We start from the raw sequence: 7,901 nt of genomic DNA, 5'->3' as shown, positions 1-7,901 counted from the left end.
TACTATTATGTAATTTATAAAGTTCTTTGAATTGATTATTAAGCACTTTAAACGTTGACGCATATCGCAATAAATATGAGATGTATTCCTCTACGAGATATGAATCTTTTGAATGCAGCTATAAATGATTCAGTAGACAAATCTGATACAACCTCTATATGGATAGCTAGTAATAAAGCAAACAAATATTGCAACATATCCCTTAGTAACAACGCTATTCCGTTTAGAAGATTGCTTGATATCAAAAACCACAAAGTCAATGCCAGTCCTTTCAAATGGACGCGCAGGATTAACACGATCACTAGGCAAAGAACCATAAGTTGTTTTGAGGTTTCAGCCTTATGCCTACAACAAACAAACATTTGTATCACAGTTTGATCTCTCTGACAGCATTTATATATAAATATTTTGTTGTAATTACTTAAGACCATTTTTAAACCAGCATGCAAAGCCAAATGTTCTTGTTTAATGAAAGTAGTTATATGGCAATGCTTTGGTAAATAATTGGAAATTTCTTAGAAAAAGTATATCAGCGTTGCTTAATCTGCCACCCACACGAAGGATACCAATGGAATCAATAATGGATGAAGAATTTAAGCAAGTTTCAAGTATTGTTTTTTTAATTAATTTTAAGTCTTCTGAAAAATAATGGAACTGGATACCCTTACATATAGCTAAATGCTGTCTTAAACTCTTTTAAAGAAATTTCTCCCTTTTCAATTACATTTCCTTTGTTCTATTTATAAAACGTAACATATAGGACATGACCCGTATAGTCTTAAAAAGACAGGAATAGTTTTCAAAAATAACAGATAGACTCATTATTCGTATTGTATGACACAATTCTGAAGAGAAACATTGCAGCGGCAAAGGTATTCCACCTCAGACAAATAAAAATTATAGTCCGAACATTCGAATAAATAATCAGGTCCATGCTCCATAGTGTGTTATTTACAATTTCGAGAGGATCGGCCCCCTTGAAATTATATCAGCAGGATTTAAAGTACTAGGTGTGAAGTGCCACTGCATGGTTTTTGTTAAAGTATTAATAGCTTGAACACGATTGCCTATATAAGCAGGGACCTTTACAGGTGATGTTCCATCCAGCAAGTACAATTTTTGAGTCGCAAAAAAGATGCACATTATGAATATCAATGATAGCTGACACGTGTGAACCAGCTTAGCTAAAATAAGTGCGCCATTTAATTCCAACTTAGGAATTGTCAGTTTTGAATCAATTCCAGCCAGTCTAGACTTGAACAAAGCAGGTGAACGTGATAACGACCTCAACCTTAACTTTTATGTAAATACAGCAGCCGTAGCCTGTAACGGATGCATCACAATACCCAATAAGCTGAATGTCCTCAGCTTCCGCTAATTGAACATATCGTGTATTCTTATCATTGGCATTTTATTAAATTTGTATAAAATTCTTTCCAGATTTCAGCTAATGTCTCAGGTAAAGGTAAATCCCAATCTAAATTTTGTTTCCAAATCTCCTGCAGTATAATCTTTGCTTTCATAGTGACAGGACCTGCGAAACCATAGGATCAAATAATCTGCTAATAGAACTTAAGACATTCCGTTTTGTGGCAAGTTGATTAGGGGTGGTTATTCCGCGACCGCTCAACTGAATACATCATCTCGTGCATCATATGATAATCCCAAAATCTTAACCAACAATTTATCCTGATCTAATCCTTGCAGCTGAATCTAGACTTTCCTGAGGGATATCTTTGAGCAATTCTGAACAATTTGAAACCCATTTATGAAGTTTAAAATTTGCATGTTCATGATGAATTAAGTACTTTTTTAGCTGAATAACTCCGAGAGAGTATTACTACCTGCCTGAATATCATCAACATAAGAAGTGTATTAATGGCTGCACTTGCTAGTGGTATTCTTTTTCATATTTTTGTGCTAAGTCAATAAGACATCTGGTGGCGAGAAACGACGAACTAGTTAAACCACGTCACGGTTTGTAATTGCAAGACATTCATTATTCCATCTTCACGCCATAAAATATTTTGAAGACATCTATGATCAGGATGAATTCGAATCATTCTATACATGTGACGAATGTCGCATTGGATAGTGTACTTATAAGTACGAAATAAAGCAATATCTCAAAAAGAGACCTTTGAACTACAGGCCTTTGCACATTAGATCGTTGATACTATACCCATTTTTAGTTTTTCGCGCTGCCATCAAAGACGGTCCTAAGCTTGTTCGTTAACCTATCAGGACGTAATATTGCATGGTGTGGCAAGAAATATAAAGGTTGATCCTTTGGATTACAGGTTTTTGGATCAATTATTTTTGCGTGACCTAGCTCTAGGTACTCGTGAATGAATTTTTTGTACAAATCATGGTAAACTGGATCTTTGCTGAATCGTTTTTCTATACTATATAATCTTTGTAAGGAAATAGCGTACGAATTGGAAGGACTTATATCCTGTAAGTCTACTTTCAATGGGATCTTGACCTCGTATGTATTATTTTCTATTGAAACTGATTCTTTAAATACCTTTTCGCTGTATTCATGTTCTGTAAAAGATTCATGAAATAAATCGGGAACTTTTTCAGCTTCCCAAAATTTGTTTACGCATTGATCAAGATCAGGAGTAAGTGCTGTGTGCATTGTAACAGTGTTGACAGTTGTATAACCGGTAGACGAAATAATATATCCAAGTTGAGTATTTAGCAATATAGGATCCGTAGGTCCACCTTCTATTTTTCCATCCTGTATAATTTTGAAAAATACGTCACTGGCAAGGAGTAGCGATATTTCCCCTGGAATGTGGAAGTCATTATCAGCCAAAGAAATATTCTTTGGAATAATAAAGCTAGATAAATCTATTTGTTTTTGGGGTAATTTGGATGTAATTGTGTCTATTATAGAACAAGTAGTTGTTAATTTAAAATCATTTTGAATCAGAGATTGTAGAGTCACATTAATTCCTTTTTTTGTACTATTTTTGCATTATTGCCTAATGTGCCTATATTTTAGGTAAGTCAAATTGCGGCAACCCTAATCGACTCGCCAAAGATTTAGTACAAAAAGACGTTTGACTTCCGCAGTCCAAGAGCGCCCGCACGACAATTTTTTTATTGTTTGCATCGGTTACTACTACTTTTGCGGTAGGTAGTAATATGCACTCACCTGTAGTTTGCATAGTGTGATGATTTTTTACCTGGCTTTCACGTTCACCTTCCTTTGGTCCAGGTGCTGTAGATCCAGTCAGGTCGGGCTTATTCCCCACGTGTATCATTGTATTATGAGCGCTGGAACCGCAAATGAAACACTTAAATTCGTACCTACAAGGCAGCGCATGAGAGTTTAAACATACTTTACACATATTGTTATTAGTGATATACATATTCCTTTTTTCTGCGCTTAAAGCAATAAATTGAGGACATTTGTATAATTTATGCTCCTTTGAACACATTGAACATTCATTTTTACTGTAATCATTGTATGAAAAACTTACGTTTGTAGCGAATTTAACACCATTTTCAAACTTGCTATTCATTGGACTAGCTTCTAGAGCAGCAGCACGTTTCTCTAGAAAGCTTAACAATTCATCATTGGTTACGAAGGCTGTAGCAACCCGGTCAGAATGGAACAACCTTGCTGTAAATGAGTCTACTTTTCGTAACAGAATGCACGTCAGCAATGAGTTCCACTCATCAACAGGTTGTTTGTAATTTTTAAGCGATGTAATGTGCTGTCTTACACTGGCTACAAATTTCTTAATTCCGAGGCGGTGCCTCGTTGTATTGCTGGCAAATCCAGTAAACTTGTGACATGACTATTGACTAATAATGGTGGGTTATTATATCTTTTTTGAAGTAAATCGATAGCGGATGCGTATGACTCACCAATTATTGGCAAACTATCAATAAGTTGTAACGGTTCTCCTTTTAAGAATTTTTTCAAGTAACACAGTCTTTGAATGTTACTTAACCCTAGATTGTTATGGACCACAGCGGTAAACATTTCGTAGAAAGGCTTGTAGCTAGAAATACATTTGCCATCGAAAACAGGTACATCCAGCAGCGAAGATGTGCTTGATGAGTAACTGGAATACTGACTCCGGGGTCTTGAGCAAGAGATTTTTTCTTTAACTCGATCAGGGCAATTAATTGAAGGTATCTCTCTTCAATTTCTCCTTCGTCGCAGTCGTTTTCGTCGCTTAGAAGCTGTAAGCTTACTGAAATTTCTTGGTATTTTGCGTACGTTTCTTTAATTGTGTTTACGTGCGCCTAGGTCTTCAATTGTGAATATTTTGTCAGTATTCAAATAATTCTCAAGACGTGTTATAGAAGCTTTGCACTGGCTCTAGCCGCGATCCATCTTTTACGCTCGGCTTCAGACATATTGATAACTGAATACGCAGTATTATATTCCACTTCAGATTGGGCACTATAATAGTCCGATTCAGAATCACTCACGGAAGTCGAGGATAGACTTATGATGAATTGTCACTATCGAATCCAAAAGAAAGTGAAAATGGCTGAGCCAACGGGGATTTTTTTAAATGTCACGAATAAAATCACTTCATGACACCTGAAATTATGTAAAATGCACTATTGGTTCGTTATGTACGGTTTCGGCACCATGTTTAAGTTCGATAGAATCTTAAATGTAGCTGTATCAAATGAAACTGTAATTATTATACTGAAATACTATATTGAAGATAGAAATATACAGAATAAGTGACTTAAATAACAATGTGTTACTATGACGTCGAAATTAGAAAATTAAAAGTAAAATATTGTCTTTGACAGATTGATTAAATAAACAGAGGTATAGTTTACATAGGTACAGATACCTACTTTGAAGCTTAACTCCACCATATTCTTATTTGAAGTAGGTACGTATCTCCTACCCCAACACACAATAATAAATAATGTAGGTAGAGAGAGAACACAGTTCTCGTTAATATTTTCGTCGCCGTAATGAAACGCTGAGTCAAGTGGACTTGACGAGAATATTGCATTTCGTCGCTGCACGGTTGATGTACGGGTTTTAATATTCGAGCTATACTTACGTGTTTTTACGTGTATCTATACTCCGTTTAATTTAAGGTTTGAAGTAACGGTCAATGTAACACACGTTTCTTGGTATTTCGAACACAAATGAACTAAAAATACCTACATTTACATTTATTAGCGTTATTCATTCTCCTCTTCTTCTTTGCCGGTATCACTCTTGACAGAGTGGTCGTGGTCATCGCTTCAGGTGTTGGTGGCAAGCTTCACAACACGCCGCCACTCCTCCCTTTTTAAAAAAAAATTGCCGCTTTGTTGTACCAATATTAAACATAATAAATTTCGAGGTTTTTTGGAAAGTTGAATGAAAGCTCAGAGATACATGCGTTAGCTTCAATAATTATTTTCGAACAATTTTTACATAAATCGAGGATAAGGGGTAGCGGTAACAGGCAGTTTAATTGATTTTAAATTACTGCTAGAACTTGCGGAGCTATTAGTCATCACACCACCAGTAAGCATAGACTCGGCCAGAGCTAGTGCACCGTAATAACAATCCTCAAACTGATCTCTGTGCGTTAACTGATCTTCGAGATTTGTATCTAATACATTTGCCTCGATTTGGCTTTGAAGACTGTTAAATTCGGTGAACAGGCTCGCGGCGCCCTGTATACGCAACTTTAGGTCAATTCGGCCGCTTTGTTTGATCAGTCCACCTCATAGGCGGTTATTCATTATGTTCCTATTATAAAAGTTACCACAATTTTAAATACTTTCGTTGTTTCATTTTAAAATGTATGCTAATTTTACCGTTAAGTTTCAAATGATATTTTTTTTTTTTTATTTGACTGGATGGCAAACGAGCAAATGGGTCTCCTGATGGTAAGAGATCACCACCGCCCATAAACATAAAATAAATGGAGTACTAAATATAGTGGGTCAGCGTAATCTGGGGCCTTATTTTCTAAGGCCTCATTAGCACGAGAGCTAAAAAACCGTTGCATCAAAACTCGGCGTCGGCGCAATGTCAATTCAATACGGTATTTGACAACTACTAAATTTGCCATGACCATGCCATGTCCTATATTGGCTTCGCTTCGAACTATGTATTTATAGTGGGCACTTGGGCAGTATAGACAGTCTCCTTAGCTTTTTCTGGAGGGATAAAAGTAAAAGTTAAAAACCGGCCAAGAGCGTGTAGTACACGCGCAGGGTAGGGTTCCGTAGCCATTACGAAAAAATCAAATAATATTTTTCTAAGGATTTCGTATTGTGTACTGAATCTTCCAAGTTTAGGTATATTTTATACCTTAGACTACTATTTAGGTACTCTTAAACTACTAATAATTCTCAAGCAATCTTAGCCGCTATAATTTTTCTTATAAATTTGATATAAGTATATTCATGTCAAATTACCTACAGCTTTCTAGTAATAACGGTCTCTGAGCTTACCCGCGGACAGACAGACTGACAGACATGGCGAAACTATAATAAAAATCAACCTTGACGTAGATAGAGCAATCAGTGTTGCCAAGAGTTCACAACTTTTTTCGAATTCAGGATTTTTTAAATTCTAAACTAAATCACAAAAAATAATAACTAATTTAATAATTCTATTTATGAAAATAGAAAAAAACTTACATGCAGTTCCATGGCCTGCTAACAACTATCGAGGAGTAGCTTCATGAAGAGACGTCTCTGGCATAAGGTTGTGTCTATCATACCGGGTATGGCCTGTAACCATAGTAAAAGAGAACAAGTATGCACACTCCGACCCTTTAGGATACTTACTGCCTACTCCGGCGCGGACGCTTAGGGTTGTCGATGTCTATTTTAGATTAATTAATTACCTACCGGCAAATAATTTTAGTATGAAAGTTAACTTAAAATTGTCTATTTTCTGTGTCTAGAGAAACCAGATTCTTTGCCGCTCTATTATCATTATTATACTAAATTTAAAATTATTATTTATAAATTCGCCGAAGTGGGGATGGCGACTGTGTACATACTACTCATGTTTCCTACACATAATACTTTACTATATTGTTTATAGGTAGGAGGTATCTATTATTTTTTGTGTCCTTGCTAGACATGGGTAATCTCAACTCCGCGAAGTGATCTGACTCACTAGATCCAGCTCCGTGTCGGTACCGAATCCGCTTATTGAATCCGACTCCTTTTATTGACTCCGGTTCTTTCGAGCGATTACTATTAATTTATCTATGGCCGATCCGCCTCCGGTCGTTCGGTCGGTCGGTGTCGGTACGTACTGCGGTGCCCCAACCGCTGACTGAACTGAAGTACAGATTGTGAGAGAGAAAGATTCGTTCGTTAGTCAAGTCCGAGTACCGAACCGAACCGACCAACCAAACATAGATAATAGATCCAAGTCCAAATCGATCCGCAGGGCTACTACGACCGAACCGAACCAAAACCGACCAACCAAACATAGATAATAAGATCCAAGTCCAAGATCCGATCCGCAGGGCTACTACAAAAACTCCAAAATCGAAGTTCGTGTCGTGCGGTCCCTCTGACACTTATACTATTTAATACGAGAGCGAGAGGGACGGTACGATACGAACTTCGAGTTTCGTAGTAGTCCTGCCGATCCGATCCGAGCCGAGCGAGAGCGAAAGCAGGCGGACGGGCGAGTCAGTTGAGTGAACGTGAAGGCGATCACGAGCGAGGCGAGCCGCCGATCCGTCGGAGTTAGTAACTCCGGAGTAATAAGATTTGAAAAGGGTCATAAAGGGATTCGGATCCGCTTGACGATCTGACTCTTTTAATCTTCAGATCCGGATTTATTATTTTTAGTCCTTGCACGAAACTATCACAATACATTTATATACTTACTACTAATTTACAACTATACCTAATACAAAAAATACGTAAGTAAGAGTTCG

Source organism: Choristoneura fumiferana, chromosome 7 (genome assembly GCF_025370935.1).
Source record: "Choristoneura fumiferana chromosome 7, NRCan_CFum_1, whole genome shotgun sequence".
Lineage (NCBI taxonomy): Eukaryota > Metazoa > Arthropoda > Insecta > Lepidoptera > Tortricidae > Choristoneura > Choristoneura fumiferana.
Note: the sequence above shows the minus strand (reverse complement) of the source record.